At 45.0% G+C, this 20,173-nt stretch overlaps 1 protein-coding gene across 3 annotated transcripts in view; it reads right to left on the bottom strand.

Moving 5' to 3' along the window:
* The window catches only part of LOC105203576, a 340,742-nt gene that overhangs the window by 273,892 nt on the left and 46,677 nt on the right, over positions 1–20,173 (bottom strand). The window contains exon 1 of one of the 3 annotated variants that reach the window (XM_039447254.1): positions 18,086–20,088. The exons of the other annotated variants lie outside the window; for them this stretch is intronic. The gene's annotated coding sequence lies outside the window, so the exon portion shown is untranslated. Of the gene's footprint in view, positions 1–18,085; positions 20,089–20,173 lie in introns of those variants that run through there. 3 annotated transcript variants of the gene reach the window in all.

Raw genomic sequence — 20,173 nt, 5'->3', positions numbered from 1 at the left:
GCACGAGGATGAGAAAGGAGGAAGAGGGGAGAGGTTGACTTCGGTGGAGGAGGGAGAGAGGGCTCTCTCCGGTAAGGGAGAAGTATAGGCGATAGGGTATGACCGGGGAGTATGGGCACGCGATAGTAATGGCCAAGTTACGCCATTGTGCAAAGTTTCGTTGCACCGAGGTCCTGCACCGGATAGTGGACACGGAGGAAAGAGAGAGACAGAAAGACAGGGAGGGGATGGGGATCTCCCGGTGAAAAAGGGGGTCAGAAAAGCGAGCGACCAAGCCATCTAGCCGCCAGGACCAGACGCGAGAAGAGAGGGCGGAAGAAAGAGGACGAGACGGTCGCGGTGGCGGCTGAAGCAGGAGGGACAGTGTGCTGTGCAACCGGAAGCGGAAGCTCGTGCAGGCGCCACCGGAAGTGACCTCGTAATTCTCTCCCTTGCAATCCCTCCCAGCCCCCTTCTTCCCGTTACTGTTCTTCACGTTGCCGCGACCCATCCACTCTCCTCCTCCTCCTCCTCCTCTTCCTCCCCCCCCCCCTCTCGTCCATCTACCCATCAAGTCTGAATTATAGGCTGCTCCCCAAACCCTTTTGTCTATGCTTTTCCTGTCGAGGATTCGAGGCATCCCACCCGCCATCCCTCCCACGTCGCTTCCGATTTTCGGACGCTTTTGTTTCGTTTACGACTTTCTCCCCGCTCTGCATCACTACCTACGTCGAGGTATAGAGATTAGTCTAATCATCGTACGGACGTATACAAATTGTTGTTTCACTCTGATTGTTATACAGAGTTTAAATATCGCATTTCCAACATTTATTCGTCAAAGCAGCAAGATGCGATAAACAGCATTAAATTATCGCAAAAGAAAGATAAAATAAAAGGGGGAGGAAACTTTCAAGAGATAAGAACGAACGACACGATCGTTCATCGCGCATTCTTTCAGTACCGTTACATCGTCGGGATTCCGTGCTTTCAGGTAAACAAATTTCGTATCTCTGTGCTTGAGAAAGCGAAAGAGAGAAAGGCAGAGAGAAAGAGAGAGACAGAGCAGAGCGCGGGGCGCTTTCAGGAACTGCGGAGCTCAGCGATCTTAAATCAAATAAGAAGTCGTGCAAAGGGTCGCTCCGGCCGAAGGACTAGAAATTCGCTCTAGCGTTCGCCTTCTCTCGCGAGAGAGCGCGGGCTTCGACAGAGGGAAAAGGGGAGCGCGAGCGATGGAAAAAGAAACGAGAATTAATTCCCGTTAATTGCTCGGAGCTGAAGTTTGCTGAAAGCGCTTTATCGAATTGAAAGCCTTTCAGCTTCGCTCTTTCGAGAGCACGCCCGCCCGTCCGCCCGTCCGTCCGTCCGTCCGTCCGTTCGCCGTTCGTCGAATGAAATGCCGAATAGACGTTGCCGCGGGCGACGCTCGCTCAGCTCGCGTGCGTGAACGTTTATTCCGCTCGCTCGCTGCTCGGCGCTGCGAGACGCGGCACGAAAGGAAAGCGAATGGAAGAGCCTGACCGGAGAGCGTAAGAGCCGGACGAGCCGAGGATCAGCCTAGAAACAGCCGGCGAAGCAAGCTAAACGCACGGCAATTCGGAGTACTCTATTGCCTGATTGCATTTAATTACACGTGGCCCGGCCCTACTACTACTGCGCGATTGCTGCATTGCTGCGCACGCTGGGTGGCAATGGACGGCCGATGCCAAGCTTCCACGAGGCGCTCGCTACCTCGTAACGGGCTTCAGACCGTTAGACAGACAGCTGTAAGCCTTATGGAACTCGCGTATAATCACGCCCAAGCGAATGGGATTGCCGGAAAGATCGAATCTTAAAGTGCGAAAGCACTCGTGTACCGATCGTCCCCTTTACTTTTCATTTCAACTTTATTTATTCTCTCGCAAACACACCAACAGTCTTTCCTTAAAATGTCAACTTTTTATTATTTACTTTTTACCTTTCTTACCATTCCTGCTCTAAATCACCTTCTAATTACGTATTTGCTTCTCCACTGAGTTGTTATACGTTCGCCGAGATATTTCCCAATTCGAATAAATCTCATGCCTGTCAGAAGCAGATAAAAACTTTATATCATGACGTATAAGCAATAATTAATATCTTAGATATAACGCGGTATAATTTATCGTCGCGCACTGCTATACCACGAGACATTAATTTTCAATATGTGCTGCTGCAAGCTATGCAGCCCGGCTTGTCCTCTAATTCTCTTGGACTACCCCTTCAATTCCCAGCAGGGATACTTAGCAAGCTCTAATGTGTTGTACTAACAGCGAAAAGAGACGAGAATACGATATCTAACAGGTCCGCATATATACCAGCGATACGATTAAGTATCGCTTGAACAGCGGCGAGCAAAGGATTAATTCCATTAATAACCGTATTTGAAAAAGAAGATATAACCCGAGATATCGCAAAGTTGGAGACGTATCGATTTTCCATCGGCGGAGGCTTTACTTGTCCCCTCGTAGTATTATCGTTCAACCGGCAATCGTTCAGAGCAGCGAGAGAACATTACGTAGAATTTCTCGATCTACCCGTTTCCTCGAGCCACTTAATTACACGTACGGAACCTGCACTGCAAACGCGGTATCGTATGGTGGATTCACTTGTGAGTACCGGAGGAGCGGTTATCTCGCAACGATGGCCGATACATAATCGTAGAACGATATCGTACGCGGAGAGTATGGTGCCGGCAAGGTTTCTATCCTTATCGCGCCTAAGAAACCCTATACCTCGGAAGATATCCGACCGTGTTCGATTATCCGCAACCGAAACCGACGGAAAACCAATAATTCATCTCCGCGCGTAATTGCATGAAAATGAAGATTAAAAAGTTAGTTGGCTTAATAAGGTGGGAAACAAAGTCGCGTAGGAGCGCTGTGACGGGCTAACCAAAGACCGAAAGTTCGATCGAAGAAGAACGGTCAACTGAACGGAAAGTGTAGACGTCAAGAAGCGCGGAAACTAATCCCAATCAGATATCGAAACTATAAATTTGATGGATTTACCAATTTTGCAAATCTTAGGGAGAATAAAAGCGAGAGAGAGAAAGAGAAGAAAAGAGAGGTTGTAAAAAATACACATATTTATAATTTAAATTTAAGACTTAATAAAAAGTATGTATCTATGATTCCTCCATAGTATCCTCTCGTGTCTGTATATAAACGCGAACCCACCGTTAGATGCATGTTCCACCTCGCGCAAATAGCATCACCGCTGCAGAATTCGATTTCGGAGAAGTTATGCGAACCGGCGGATATATACGCCGCAATCTATCCTCTCGGAGTATCCTCTCGAGGATGTATACGCTTCGAAGAACCGCCGGATTAGCGCAAGCTCGTGGATCTCTAGTTGCACAAAGAGAATGCGAGCGGCCTCGAAATTTGCTACGCTCCGCCTGTGTTCGCCGTGTAATCACGTTAATGTTTAATTCGTTGCCACCTTAGCTAATTCGCTTTCTAATAACTAATTTCCTTTCCTTCTTTCTTGCCGTGAATATACGAGGCGTATCATTATGCAGCTCCCTCGTATATCCTCAAACAAAATTCGCGAGTTACATGGATAAGCACACGTGTGCTAATAATTCTTTTGTTTTTTTTTTAAATGAAATTAGCAAAATGTAAAATAAAAGAATTTTTACAAGAAGAATACTAACAATAAGATGCGCGTGCGTAACACTATTAATAGAAAATGTTTAACAGTATCAAACAGAAAGCATATTATTTTTATATAATTATTGATAGAGATAGAGAATACCGAAGCAATTTATTTTTACGATTACTTTTAGTAATTATTCACAAATTGCTTAATGAGTAAATAATCTCTGTTTCCGCGCTATTACTAGATTGTACGTCTACGTCACCCATAATCGTAGTTTTGACTGAGAACAGTCGCGTCGCGAGAGCAGCTGCTTCGCATAAGTCTTTCGGGAAGAATAATACCTTCGTTTGCATAAGTCTTGCACTCTCCTTCGCGTCCCCCTGCCTCGCCCCACCACGAAATGCACAAAAAGCCTGAACAGTTTTAGGCGCACATGCGCGTACAACAATGAATGCACCGCCTAAGGCACCGCGCACGTTTCATACAAATGTTTTATTTTGCCGAATTACTTTTTCGTCCTTTTTGTTTCCATTGTCAACGGGGAAGCCCTAGCTATCTTGCGGTTATTTTTCCGTGAAACGGAAACACACTGTATGCTACTATTTCCAGACGCAACACGTAGCTTTTGTTACCGTGTGTTACCACTGCAACATATTTTCAAGATATAATTGGCCTGCAATTCTTTATGTAATCATTGTTCGGTTTTTAACATTTAATTAACTGTAATGAGAAACAAGTTGGTTTCAAAAATTGGTTTGGAAAATTGACGCGACATTAATGATACACAATGCATGATAAAAGTTGTAATTATTTTTACATTGACATGATATTGCATGCCTGATATTGCATTGCAATTACAACGTACGCACATATGCGTATCTACGTACTCGAATGTACGAGTGGAAACTACAACTCGTACGTTACGAGTTAATTTCACAAATAATCCTCGAAGATCCTCAGATCCCGTAAAATTAATTAAAAAAATCTTCGCACATTGTTCACCCGCGGTTTGCCTTCCTGGGGAATAGGTGAAGGGATGAGTATAGACAGTAGATACAAGTGAAAAGAACTCTCAACCATTCGTCCCCAATTTCTCTCCCTGATCTTTTCCTCTCCTCCCTCTCTGCCTTTCTCTCCTACCAACCGGACTGATCGTCCCGAGAGAAACGGAAATCCTTAATTGAAAGCGTCCTCGAGCGAGAGCAACTTTTATAATTCCCCGGTCGATGATTAAAATTAAAAGTCCGGCCATGTCACAGGCAGGAAATCGTTGCGCCGGAAGGAGCGAAACGGGGAAAATCCGGGGAAGCTTCACGAAAAGGGAGAAGCAGGTGGGAAATAGTACATTTCTTTTTTTGCGACGTTCGTTTCGCGCCAACTCTTTTACGGGGAATCTCCGAGCTAACGAGCGAATCGGCGAAGACAATCGAGACCGGTCGGCGTAATCTAGATTCACGGAAATATATGCGGAATATGTAACGACAGCGGAGATACACGCGGAATATATAACGACAGGGGGATTCTGGTGACACTGTGCCTGACAGTTACACCGGTCTCTATCCGAGGGATTCCAAGTTAATCGAAGCAATAAGAAGGAGAACGTAAAAATCAGGGGGAGTACCGAAGCCAGTGGAAAATCGAAGAGAATGCGCCATCGTTTTATAGAAAGTCGGGAGATGGTGGAAGAGAACGTTTTTCCATTTAATGGAGCAGCATCCTTCCATAACTTCTGCGCCCCGGAAAAATCCATCGGCGAACCTTTCCGAGAAATTCCGAATTTATCGAAACTTCTGCCACCGCCACGCTTCGAAAACACATCGAAGGCAACCGATCAGAAATTCACTTAAAAAAGGAGCCGCGTTGCAAATCGAGAATAATATTGGCGATCGCTGATAAGGAGGATAAAAATATAAGAACGATCGAGGATTTGAAAATGTGCCAAAGTTAGACAATCCCGTCGCAAACGTCAAAAATTCGTCGTGTCATCTCGCGAATTCGTTCCGCGCTGTTTCAGAATCAAAATTCCGCGAATGATAATATTATATAAGAAAGTCGCGAGATTAATGTGTGCAGGTCTCGCGCAAACAATGAGCGTGTGGAAAAATGCCGACGTTTCCCGGCCAAGTGAAACTTTTCAAGTCCGATAACGAAAATGATGGACACAGAAAGCGTTCCAACGTCGTAACTTCTGTAAGGAAAAGTCGACAAATTCGTCAAAGAAATTAAAGTTGGATACGCGAGACGTTCCTACGTTCTACATAGAACAGAGAGGATATGCACGACGGCCGAAGAGCACTCCCGTGATGCAATAGTATAGATGCGCGAGAAACCGGAGACATTCATCTCCCTTGACAATCTCTTTTTGCATCTCCCTCCCCCTCTCTCTCTCTCTCTCTCTCTCTCTCGCGTCTCGTGTCTCGACCATTCTCCTCCGTTCTGATTCGGTCGCGTTTTGCAATTTATCATCGGTCGATTAATTTATGCCGAGATTCCATCTCCACCCCGCCGCCCATCCGTCTCTCGGTTCGACGACAGTGCTCTCTCCGTCCTCCGTCCTCCCACCTCCCGCCACCCTGACTGGATACTTAGTCAGACGCAGTCTGGTGCGCCATTACGCGCTAAAAGCGAGGACATGATTGCGCGGGAATGTCTGGTATTTTACAAAATAGGATATCCCAGCTGGGAGATCCTGAGGGAGAGAGAACGAGCAAACTTTTGCTCCAACTGAATAGCACTCCGGCGGCCGCTCCCATTTGATTCAACTACCGCATTTCGGAACAGTTTCGGAACTTTTCGAAAAATACCGCGCAATTTATTGAAAATTTCATGTTTATTCAGACGACGACAGAACGGCACGCAAACACCGGCGCTGTTGATCGCACTTCTATGAACGTAATCCGCATAAACGTTAACCCGTTGCGCGACGGCGTGGCGTTCCCGGGAAATATCCATTCATTCGCACATCAAACGTCTGTATTCGTCGGACGCAGAATGCAGCGCGCGAACTCGCGTATAGCAAAAACGAAACGCAAATAATAACAACATATTAAAAGCTACGAGCGTGTGTGCGTCGCGCGAAATATTTTCGCCATGTAATCGAATCCCCCGTGTACGTCGCGCGCACGCGATAAAACCCAGCCGGGCGGCGCGCACAATCGCTCGTTTCGAATCCTCGAAACCATTTAAATCGCGTTACCCGTTTGATGATGTGCGCCCGCGCGCACACGTCCTGAAAATTCCAAGTTCGAAAGACGAATCGATACGTGGAGAGCTCGCGTTACTGTGGCGAAGGGCAACACTTGAATGCGACCCAATGGGACCACCGCCGCCGTCGCGCCGTGTGCCGTGTGCCGCGTACGTTTCTCCTCCTCGTCCCGTTCATTGATTCCGTTTCGCCTCTTTGTCTCATCCATCAGGCCTCCTCTCTCTCTCTCTCTCTCTCTCTCTCTCTCTCTCTCTCTCTCTCTCTCTCTCTCTCTCTCTCTCTCTCTCTCTCTCTCTTTCTCTCTCTCTCTCTCTCTCTCTCTCTCTCTCTCTCTTCCTTTTCCGTTTCTCTTCCGTTTTTCGACCTCGTTCCCTCTTTCGCTGCCCTGACAAACGCGTGCACGCTCGACATAGCATAGAAAACTGTCTCTCCGCTCTCGGCAACGTCCAATTAACGTAATTTCCAACGATAGGCGCATCCATCGATCAGCTCCAACGAAACGAGCGCTCGTCCCTCCGCTTTATCGACATTTCGCGCATTCGGTTGTTTCCGACGTGACGCACCGCGCAAAATCAGATTCAAAGATAAAGGACTTAATTGATTCGTTGAATTAAAAATACATAGCGGATTCTAATAAAAAATTGTGCGCTTCAGCAACTTACAATTAAAGTTTTACATTTGGCATTCAACGTTAACCAAAGATAACACGTTCAAACATTTTTCATTTTCTACAGATTTTATCATCTGTCATTGAAGAAAGGATTATACAGAGAGAATTTTTAACCGATATACATATCAATTTCTTGGAAGTTAATTCACGCAGGAGCACCGCACGGAATGGCAAGAGTAAGAGCCCTCGTCGAATGACTCGACGAGACAATTCCACCTTGGCAAGAGCAATTAGCAAATAGTCGACCTTCTCGTCGGCCTTTCGTCATCATTAATGACCGTCACGTCGCAAGTCTCCCTAAACGTTGAGATGCAGAAACTCGAAAGAAACCGAATGTGAAAGGATAAGCAGAAAAGTCGAGAGAAAAGCTAGCAAAAGCGCGAAGAAAGGGACGTCTAAGAGAAATAAATAAGGGTAATATGGAAATAAAAGAAGCTGAGGTGAAAGAAAGGGACTCTGCTCGGTGTCGTCTAATTAAGCGTGTTAATTCATTTCTCCCCTTTCGGCTCTTATCCGCGTACCGTTACGCCGGAGCTTATTCGCGGCTGCCAAGGGGCAAGGTTAAACGTATAGAGAGAGGCACGTAGAGAGACACGCGGCTACGCTCGCGGCTACGTGTATCGCGTGCGTAGCGTCGCACACGCGAGTGTGTACAGAGAGAACACGCGATCCGCCCGCGCCTCCCGCCACACACGCGACGCAATTAACGTCTCGGGGTTAATTAATAGGCACGCCACGGAGAAAGGAGCCCCGGCGTAGCCAAAGGCGGTGCAACAGACATTAGGTAAACCAACGTAAACTCACCCCGCACGGTACACATGGAGGATACGTGGCTTGATATGTACCTACGTGCGATACGTACATACGTACGTACGTGAGCACTGCGGAGGAGGGATGGACCACCACCGTTGCAAGCGCGAGGCAGCGAAAGAGCTACTCCGTAATTACCTCAATGTCGCTCTCTGCGAGCAGAGAGGGATCGGGAGAGACTGGCGTAGACTTAAATGCGAAATTGGCGCCGTTAATTCCACCGTATGACGAGTACAATCCCCCTACCTCGTTAATGTAAAACTAATTAGACGACGAGGCCGTACTTCGCTCCGCGCGATCGAGGGAGTGAACATCGACAACAAAGACGACGACGACGAAGACGACGAAGACGATAACGACAAAGACGACGAGGACGATGACAATGATGATGATGATGACGACGACGACGACGACGACGACGTTTGCTGAAGACGTCACACGCCAGATAAAACGAAGATGTGCATTTAAACAGCACCACAGACTTGATTTTACACTATTCTAGAGAGATGACGTTGCGAGATTAATTCCAACATACGTTTTACGGAATAAATATTACGCTGAGAAATTTTATTAATGTATACACGAATAATTTTGTTTCGATGGATAATCTGCGTCCCTCAATTAGATTGACAATATAATCGTGTTACAAGCAGTCATATGCGTTTCAATTATGATTGATTTACTAATATTAGATAGTCATTTGTTAGTAAGAAAATCAATATGTTCTTGTAAATAAAATTTCCAAAAAAATTTGGACTCGTACACAATAATATTGTATACCCTGTTAAAAATAGACAGCAAAATTTAATGTAATGTAATAGAAGCCAATTTCAAGCAGGTACATTAAAAACATTTAACGTTGTCAAAAGTGCACTAAGTTTCACGCGCATATTTTTCAGTTATAAATGCATTAAATTTAATATAGTGTGCGTAACTTAAAAAAAAAAAAAACATTAAATTTCATAACATTTTTAACAATGCAGTGTATGCTTTCAATTACTGTTAAATTACAAGTAAGAACAATAATGTGGTAACAGATAAAATATTAATATAAAAATGTCAGTGTGCTGTATTGTTCAAAGAAGACGTACGTACTTAATTACGAATATATGAATATGCAATATAAAATTTATGCAATATAAAATGAATCGTGAAGTGTGTGTGACAGACACACACAAGCATTATGATTGTATATGCAAAATTCACTTTGTTAATTACAATGCGCAACGTGTACAGTACCATCGTTACGCTAGTGCAAATCTAATTAAATGACGGGAACGTATACGCCTTTATGTCTATTATGCAAACAAATGTGAATAGATATTATTTCAGACAATATTGCATTTCGTAGCAAAGCGGTGAAATAATAGAAAGAGGATGCAGAATAATCAAACGTTTTGTCATCGGTAAACAGTGACATTGTCTAATGTGTAATATGTGTAAAATGCGTAATATTATTCCCCTCGTTGTTGTCGTAAGTGAATAAAGAAATTTCGCGAATCGGGTGCACTCATAAATACGCATTTATACGTGCGCGACTGTAAAATATATATTCATGAAATATATGTCGCTTTTACATATTTTAACTGCATAAAGTTAAATGCAGAGTTAGCCTCATTATATTGCCCCACTAAGAGAAGTAGGAACTCCCACCCTCGTTAGCGTAAAACTAATTAGATGGCCAAGATATATTCGGCTCAGAACTTGTGCCGGAGACGAGAGAGAAACGAGTACCGCGTCTTTACCGTCCCATTCTGACCAGCTTGAAAAGCAGCGTCTCTCACTCAAAGCTCCTAGACATGGTAAACAGACGCAAACGCACGTGGATAACATTAATTAGTCGTCGCACCTCACAACTTCGAAAGAACTCTCTGAGAGAGAGGAACCAATTTCCCTTGACTTTTCTCGCGACAAATGTTATTACAAAATTAAACCCTTTACATAAATTTCAACATTTGATGCTAAACTTTGATATTTTAACGGCATCAATGTCTATTGTATATCTTGTTCTATTATATTAATTCGTTGCACACGCAGAGCAAAGAGATTTGGAGAGTTGATAAAACTTGTAATTAACAGATTGTCAATAACGCGCTGTCGGTTTCGCGGTCACTTACGATATGTTTGCCCCGCGCTTCTCGCGCGGGCGAGTCGTCGATTTGAAAAATCGCGTAATTGGCGTCAGAAAGACTCGATAACGGAGACTTGGATCCGCGCCAGGAGATAAGGGGCCACCGGGGAATACCGGGTGAAAGAGAAGAGAAAGAGAACAGTTGGGTCAAGAGAAAAAGGCGAAAATCCGGATCGCTTCGGCGCGAAGGGAGCGATATGGTGATCCCAGCATCGGGAACCGTTACTCCCGATTTTCACGAAGAATCTCGAACAGCTGCAGCCGCGATAAAAAACGCCACTTCTGACAGCGGTTAAATCGTTATTGTCGCGGCACTCCGCGACGCTATTTATATAAGAAGGGCGCTTTTATTCGCCTGGTCGAGAGGGAGGGGGCGGCGGTGCTTTGAAAGCGGAATGAAAGACTGGACGTAGAAGGGATTGCGACGCACAAAAGGGGACGCCCGATAACGGGCAGAAAATATAAATCTGAACGCGTCGGAATGGCGACATCGAAAACTCGATGATACCGGCTACCGTTGCAGGCGACTAAAGGGGACAACGAAAGGGAGTCAAATGTAGGCTCGAGAGACCGCAGCACGAACAATTTTTCAAAATGGGCAAGAGTGCCCAAGGGTGAGAAGAAGGAGCGAGGAGAATACAGATCTCTGGGCATCTCCATTTATAGCGTGGCTTTGAGTTTCCCACGGACGCCTTTTGCATTCCTATCAGATCAATCGTGTCGCCAGACCCCTCCTACGTCTATTTGTCTCGCGAGATACGTGTTGTAACTATTTATTTTCTCGGACCGCCACGTCAAAATATTTTTCGACGATTCGAAAGAACAATCTCAAAATAACTTTATAAAATGGGAGAGTAGACATGTCTCTAGCACGCATACCGGATTTTATAAATAATTATACAACTTGTGAGTAATCTGCGACGCAAGGCGTAAGATAATTTTTAACGTATCGACTACGATAAATCACGATAATATCTTCAATAATGTCAACAGAAAAGCGAAAACTTGGAGTAATCCGTAATTAAAAGCTATCAAAAGCCGACGCAAATTCACATTACGAACGATTGCTATAAACATCCGCTCGTTACAGACTTTCAATCGGATAATGACAAGATGCTACAACCGATCTTTGTTCATTAACTTCGGCCACAGTATCTCTTTAACGAGCTTTTCCCCGACAAGCGCTATAGCCCGTTGGCAACCCCTTTTTCCATTTCGCCCCCATCCCCTGTTCTCCTCCTCTCTGAACCTTCTGAAACAACGGGAGCGAAACCACTCCTCCGATTACCGCCCTCTCACCTCCCCCCTTCCACCCTGTACAGCCGACGTTTGTGTTTTACCTCGTGCCACTGCAAATGCGCCAAGATAAACTGCGAACTCTGAAATTCGGTGCACTCGTATCCGCCTCTTTGTATTTTCGCCCTCCGCTTCTGTGTACGTACGCGTACACATGCGGAAGCGTATTTTCGCGTGCACACCTAATGCAGTTGGCACACTTAATAAGAAAAATGGCAAAGGGACGAGTACGCGCACAAGCGTCATAAAATCAAACACATTCGTAATTGTTGCTGTCTTCATTGTATTCTCTGTGCGATTTCGATTAAATTCACGACCGATGTAAAATGCTATTCTATGAAAAAAAGCTATTACATTGTACGTAATATAACTCTTTTATCTCGCATCGTATTAATACGTGTAGTATCTTGAGATCAATTACATTCCCAAAACATTTTTTATTATATTGGATTAGAATTTAAAGCGATTATCATTAATTATTATTAAGACGATCATGTGTCTGCGTATACTCGGCATAATATAAAAAAATTGCGTCTTCTACCGCGATATTTTATCAACTGTAATATCTCAGCGTGATTCTTGCAGAGAATAAATACGGGGATTGCGTCATTTTTCTTCTTAGATAGTATACCGTGGTAATTTTTTAGCGGAAGCTGGAAACAACGCGGGGCTTAAACGCGAATTTACGGCCTATTCCGCTCCGCGTGGAATGTAGATCGCGGAGCGTATTATCTGCTTCATAAAAATCTGCTTCCACTCGTGCCAGTGCGAAAGGTAATCTAAATTCATTCGCTCGGACCATGAGATAACGCTCATCGTCGTATGCTCCTCCCCATCGCAATGTAAGATTAATTCGTATTTACAAAAGCTTCGCCGTCTAATCTGCCATGACTCGAGATATTTTACATCACAAGTAACTTGTACATTTAATTAAATATTAATCTTCTTAATAGCTCCTATTTTAAAAATAAAAAAAGAATAAATCTTAATAAAATTGAACGTTATAAAACTCAATACGTAGACGCTGTACTTTTATTTTAGATTGATCTACATTAATCTTTGCTAGGAATTCTATTGCACGCGCCAATAAATATTTTATTTTAAAATTATTTTTAAATCTTTTTTCATTGTAGAATCAAGCTAAAAATATATGTAGCGGACTTTAATAACCGATAAATCCTTACAAGATTCACTCTAAGCTGAACAGGAAAGTCCATCTTGCGCGCGTTTCGACTTTCTCATTATCTCTTCTCGAAGGTCCCGTTGTCGTTTTTCTCTACAGCTACCTCAGCGCGGAATCGTCCCAGCCGTGAGCCGGAAATACGTCCGCGGCCATGCCGCCCTCGAAAGTTTTTATCGCTTGGCTTAAGTGCGGGTTTACAACTTCTTCTTTCCTGTCCTCTCTCCCCCTCGCTCTTACTTTTTCTCTCTCTCTCTCTCTCTCTCCCCTCTTTCTCTTTCTCTCTCTCTCTCTCTCTCTCTTCTCTCTTTTCCATCACAGCTTATACTGACTCGGGCGCTGCGTGCTTGCAGCACGAAATCGTAAAGTCGCGAATCAGATTCCCGAGGGCTTACTCAGGCGGGAGATAGAGAAGGAGGTCGTTTCGGAGTAATCGAAGACCTTGTACAACGATACGGAAGTATTCGACGGCGGATTTTACGATACCAGCACGCAGCTTATTAGCTCAGCGTGTCAAAAAGTTGAATTTTTTGAAAGAGGTCAGGTGTATTTGAGTTTGAAAATTGCGAGAGCGTCATATCTAGTTATTCAGCGAAGCCCGTCAAGATTTAAAGACGTATTTCCTAAAAATCATAATAAAATTTTAACAAGTCGATTTAATTCTTACGCGACAACATTTTATATTAATAATATACAAATCATAAAACTTGATACAAGTATAAAATAAAAACGTTTCTTTTTATACGTTTAAAAATAAGAAAATTCTGAAAGTTATATGGATCATGAGGTATAATAAAATTGACTATTGATGATTATTTTAATAAATTTAAAAGATCTTATTACGCGACGTGTTGCTCGCTAAGAGCTTTCCTTTTTTCTTTGAAGCACACGAGAGGGATGCAACAAGCGGCACCTCACCACCATTCGAGAGGCTTTTACACGTCCTTTGTGTCGCTGAATGGCACGTCGTTCTGCATTTTTAGTTGATTCCCCCTAACGAAGGGCCGATAAAAGGATGTTTATGGCTAGCTACGGATCAAAGGTAAGTGCGCTTACGCTGTTAGCGAAAAGCTGAGAGAGAGCCGGCTCTCGTCTGCAAAAGACCGTTCTTCATCCGCCCTCCCCTCGACACACGACGACGACGATGACATTATAAACGTATGAATATAATTTGCGTGCACCGCATACAGGCATACGTATGTACGTGTCCATAATATACCCTCCCGTGTGTAACATCCTAGGTCTTTAGAGAAGCTGAAGTTAGATACTCGCGCCCTGGCTTCGCTCTAGCTTTAATGTCCGCCGCCTGATTATAATCTCGTCAACAGGTTACGTCATTAGGAGCAGACTGTGCGGTAATACGTTCATTGTCTCGCTCCCTTCCTCCCTCTCTCTCTCTCTCTCTCTCTCTCTCTCTCTCTCTCTCTCTCTCTATCCTCTTCACTCATTTGTTCAACGCATTTCCGTTCCGTCGTAAGCCGCGTCTTAAAACATTATGCACTTTTACTATCTTGCCGTCGAGTTTTTTTTTATGCGCGCATTCAAGTGCGGCATCCTCGTTTTTATTCGACTTATTACTCGCGATGCGTTTTAGTTGGAAAATACAACGATACGAAAATCTCGCACGATGCATTAATATCGATTTTCCCAACTTGATTACGAGAGCCCAGTGTAATCTATTTGGGTGACCGCCTTTTTCCCACTAACTCTTCAGTAATGATAGCCGAGGTCAAAGGATGGGCGGAACTTTGCTGAAAGAGAAAATATGGGCGCAAAAAAGAAGCGTGAAGGCAAAGGATGTAGAAGAACCGCTCATTTCGGTTAATGATGGCGCTTCCTGCCTGTCCCAAGACGAAGCTTTGGAATTAAGTAATTTTTCTTCACTTTAATAATTAGAATTGCATCTCTCATAAGCAGAAACTGTCTTTGCAAGTAAAAATCTTCAACATCAAACAGTACGTCGCGTCGCGCGTCGCGCGTCGCGCGTCGTGCTCCTTTTAATCGGTAATGCTTCAAGTGCGTGACACGAACAAAAGAGCAGAATGAGGCGCAACGCGATAAGCTCTGAAAATAGTTTCACGATTCTCGCTTTTGACGTGTTAACGCATTTCGACGCGTTGTATTTTCGTTGTGGAATTTGCCCCGCGCAAGTTTTTACTGCGTCCCGAGTGACGTTTTTCCTCGCTTCGCGTCATGTTCGTGTGTACCGGCGAGCGTGGGTAATTTCGATAAAAGGAGAGTGAGAAAATATTGCATTAGCAGCTCGCCACGCGACGAAATAAGCGAAAGGCATGGCCGTTCCTGAGAAACCTGCCCGGATCCTTATTCATCCGCGTGCCTCGCGCGCGTTTATTTTTCGCTTTATTAAAAGAGTTACAGACGCTCGTGTCATATCTCGTTGAATGCATCGATGACGCGACACTCGATTTTGCAAATTTTTACCGTCGAAACAAATTACATTTCATAAACCATAAACGTCCGTCGCAGGCCCGCGTGCATTTATGTGCAGGATGCAACATTCGTTACAGATATTACATCCGTATCAAAAATGATGCTTAAATGGCATGTCACGCCAATTATTTCACCGCCGCGCCGTAAGAGAATATCCGATATCTATTGCGACATGTAAAAAAAAATAAAATAAAAAATTACGCATATCCATTTCAGACGTAAGCCATAACGGATTGCTCTCCGCTAACTTATTATTGCGATCGCGGAATCGCGAAAGTTACTTCGAGGAGAAAACTTGGAGTGAATTTAAAAGCGATTCACGTGGAAAGCATCAAGGACGGAAAATGTATCGGGAAATGCAACGAAAGAGAAATGAGAGACGCGAGACGGAGATCTAAAATTACCCGCGTCGCGGGAGTAACGATATACATTAGTCGGAACGGATAGGAAATTCAGGGCTACCGCCGGGGACACAAAAGCTGCGAACAGAGAGCTCGTTCGTGACGAGGAGAAAAGGAGGAGGAGGAGGAGGAGAAGGAAAAGGGCGAGGAAGAGTGCTCCCGGTGAGAGGAAATTTAGCGACAGTTTCGGATAATTTCTGAATAAGGATAACCCGGACACGTTCGTTCGTTGTAGTAGCCGGCGGCGGCGGGCCGACTGGTTCGTGAGCTAAATTAAAAGCACGAATTGCTCCGAGCTAGGAGCTCTCTTCCTTTGATCCGCCGGGGTGGCGGCGGCGGCGGCGGCCGGGGGATGTGTACGTGACGTTATTACGAAGGCCCCCCTCGTTTCGCGCGGCAAACGCGAAATCGAAGCCCGATATTTCAATATATTCCCGCCGAGTGTCGAACTTTCGTTTTGCGCGATTCGCAAAGAAGACGCGACGGAGGAACGCGAGCGGATTAGCGATGCGACAGCACAGCCATTACGAAATGCACAGTCACAAGAATATATTCTCGCGAGTGACTAACGAATACTTGATAGATCGAAGACAATAGCTATGAAATGTCAAACAATGTCGCGTCGCATCTGCAATGCTAATACGGAAAGGAGCATCACTTTCTTATTGATACTTGAAGAAATAAATAAATAAATAAAACGCAAGTACCAGGAAAAAAGCAAAACAGTTTCGAATATCCGAGACAGCAGAAGAAACAATGTTTCATTCGATTGTCCACGTAGTTACATAAAATATTACTAAAGATACATTATTAATTATTGCAATTTTCTGAAAAAAAAAAAATAAATAAATAAATAAATTTCGTTTGCATTATGCAAAAATAAAAAGAACTCGTTCAGACGATAGTCAAGGAGATAAGGGGGACGGTTTACCGATTTTTCGGTTGTTTACGGGATTTTCCCTCGATCGAGACCGAGAAAATAAGCGAAGCATCAGTTTTCGCTCGGCGCCGCACGCCTCCGATTTCAAAGTTACCCACGACCGTAGTTATTCTCGTTGTTTTCTCAGCGTCTACTTACACGGCACGCCTCGCCGATCGCTTTCAAACGAAATATTACCGGAGCCGGTAAAACCAACGAAAACGCAGGGCGATACTATCGGCAACATCGATGTTTACCCCTTCAACGGATAGCCTCGGGAAAGAGGAAGATCTTTTCCGGAAGATTAGAAGAGAGCGTTGAAAGCAAAACTTGTCAAGACCATGTTTACCTACCTCAGGGCTAGTTTAACGCAACACCCACAAGGAGAGCAACCCGGCGCGTTATGATGTCGAGAACATAATTATTATATTGTGCCCAAGTGAGAAAAAGCTTGCAATCTAATGTTTCCTGTTTAAAAGCAAATATTTTTGCTTCTGCTAGCGCTCTCGCTTCCCTTTCCTTTCACATTGTTTTTCTCGTACAGCACTTTGATCTTTCAACCTTCCGTGATGATCTCGTCAGAAGCGTAGGAAGGACGGGACGCAGACACTCGAGAATTATTAACTGTATTGTCGATCGGTATAACTCGCGTGCCTCGTCACACGCCGTGCTCATTTGTCAGGGACGCGGCTCGCCTACGCGCAGTTATATTTGCAAATAAATTGAAGATCGTCCCGCAGTACGTCGGCTAATTACACGAGACAAGATGAAAATTCACGCGGCCTGAGCGCGCGCCACTGTTCGCGGACGATTAAATTCTGTGGCGTCCGCATTCCGACGATTGCGCAAGACGAATAGCGACCGAACGCTAGTTGACGTAGGCATTAATCACCTCGAAGAACGCACTCGGCAATTTATTTCGCGGGTTCGAAGTCGTTTAGAATATGCATCAGTCGACGAAAACGGTATTCTGATTCCCACGTGTAACTTGCAATTCCGTTCTCGTTGGAATAAGAACGCCTGCTTAACGTAACGTAAGCAATTGTGAATCAGACAAAGGTTCAACATGCTACACAAAATTTTCTGGAAACAATTTTTTGTACGCAATTCGAGATTCATTACAAATATTTATAAATTGCTATACTTGTAAATAAATTTTATTTCAACTGTAATTATTCTCGAATAATCTCGATTACTTCGGATCCGTATCTCGCTTATTATTCTACGATGATGTTAATAATATACATAAAATCACATTACAACAATCTTAGAGGAGTGTTCCTGAAATAAAATTGAAAAATAACGTCAAAAGTAGAACGTACTGAGACATGGTTCAAAGAGATTACACTATATATCACTGGCGGCGCCGTGAAACTTTTACATTCGTTTAAAATGCGCCAACGACTCCCTAAAGTGGAATCCTACCTTGAGGTGAAGAACGAAGAGGATCTCTTCATTTTCCCGTGAGGCACTAATGTTTCGTACCTTGGTAATTCAATACGTCACAAACGACACACGATCACCGTACGCGCGGACGATTCTCGTTGTCGCCAACGAAAGCACCACCACCACGCACGATCGTCATTCGATAACGAACACGAGAACGCGTAAATCTTCTCTTCCGAAGATCGTCGATTTCCGTATTCGATCTACTTTACGATCGCAAGCGGAACGCTCATTTTTCGCATCGGACTGGACTAGAATGTTTCGACGTCGAGATAACGCACGACACTGACATACACTGATTGCAAAACTGGGAATTTAACGGAAAAACGTGATGCCTCGAAACGAAAAGCTCTCGAGACTCTCTGACGGTCCAGAAAGAAAAATACGTATTCAAAACGAATATCCAATGGCTCGTCAGTAGAATACGCGTATAAATTCACCAAGTCGTGATTCACTCTGATGAACGATAAATTCATTCATCCGCGTGTGGAGAAGCGAAAGGCGAACCTCGCGACAACGTCACGTCACCTTCGAGCGATTGCGAAGTACCGCAAACTTCCGCTTTGTACTTGGACCCGAGGTCGTCAAAATATCCGGTCGATCGCGGAGTTTGTCGCATTTCAGGCGAATCGCTTCAGCCGACTGGCGACACTTAACTGACGACGCACTCGCGACACGACGGCGACGTCCGAAGCCGCGCGAATCGAGTGGAAACCGATGCTTTTTCTCGCACGAACCGCCGAGTGTTCCGCATACCAACGGCAAACGCCACCGCGCCGCTTCGAGCCGGAATTCGCATTCACGAAGCACTCCGACCAATCCGACTATCCAGCTCGAGCGGTTCGCACGCGCTGGCCGATCATTCCGCCGAAATCACTTGAGCTCTTCGCCAAAAAAAACCGTCGACCGCATCTTATCCGGGATCTTAATCACAAACTGGCGAATCGCGCAGTGGTGGAACACAGCGGCTTGCCTGGCCGGGAGAGTGTCGAATCTTGAGAAGCTAACTCGGTGAAAAGCATCTTCCGAATCCTCCTTCCGACCGCACAATTCAATCAACTTTGGCTCGCTTCGAGACGGAAATCGGAAACGATATTCAACTCCGGCAGTAACTCACCGATCGTTTATGATGGGTTCTCATCACGCTTACACCTCAATGCCACAATCACCTGGCTAAGCACCGTGCAACGATCGCTAATAATCGCCGCGAATGAAGCATCTCACTCGCGAAATGGGTCCATCTTCGCTTAATTTTGTCGTAACACTGACGCTCACGAGCAATTGCACAAACTGTTTACTCTTGTTCACTGTTTGTTAAATTTCAGCTCGGCGTACTACTAAGCGAAGAGTAAATTCGCGAATTAAGAGAGACAATATTTTTGTAGCGGGACGAATCTTATTTTCTCAGCGATTCAGATTTCACTCAAGTGAAGATTGAATCGTCGCACCAAAATGCAGCAGACGACAAACGAAGCTTGCGACGACAACCTGTTAACGATGACTCGAATAGAACGCGAAGACCGGAGCACGAATAGAGAAGGTTCGCTCTCGAGGACGGAATTCGCGTATTACATTCCTCATCACTTTAGCGACGTACCGCGCGATCCTCTCGCGAGAGACTGCCCGAGAAAGAGAGAGAGAGAGAGAGAGAGAGAGAGCCACGTTGGGAAACGTCTCGTCTGTCGACGCAGAAACGCACGAGCTGTCAAAAGACAGAAATTCGTGATGATTCGTAGATTCGCCACCCCGTGTCAGACCGTCCTTTCGTTCCTGATGTACCAGGCTGTAGCGAATCACTCAGTTATATTTTCATGATTCGCACGGATGTTATCGGTCGACTGTAGACGCGCGTGGCGGCGATCGCAAGGTGACAACCGCTGCTGCCGCTGGTACTGCTCCTGGTTCCTGCTGTTGCTGCTGATAGTGCTGCTCGCGCGGTGGTGGACGAAGGTGGCGACGGTGGGGGGCGGCGGCGGCGGCGGCGGCGGCGGCGTCGGTGGCGGCGTCGGCGTCGGTGGCAGCGGTGGTGGTTTCACGGGGGTGGTCGGTCGGTTTTGGTCGGTCGGA

This window comes from Solenopsis invicta, chromosome 3 (assembly GCF_016802725.1).
Source record: "Solenopsis invicta isolate M01_SB chromosome 3, UNIL_Sinv_3.0, whole genome shotgun sequence".
NCBI lineage: Eukaryota > Metazoa > Arthropoda > Insecta > Hymenoptera > Formicidae > Solenopsis > Solenopsis invicta.
This window is presented reverse-complemented; position numbering and strand designations above follow the sequence as displayed.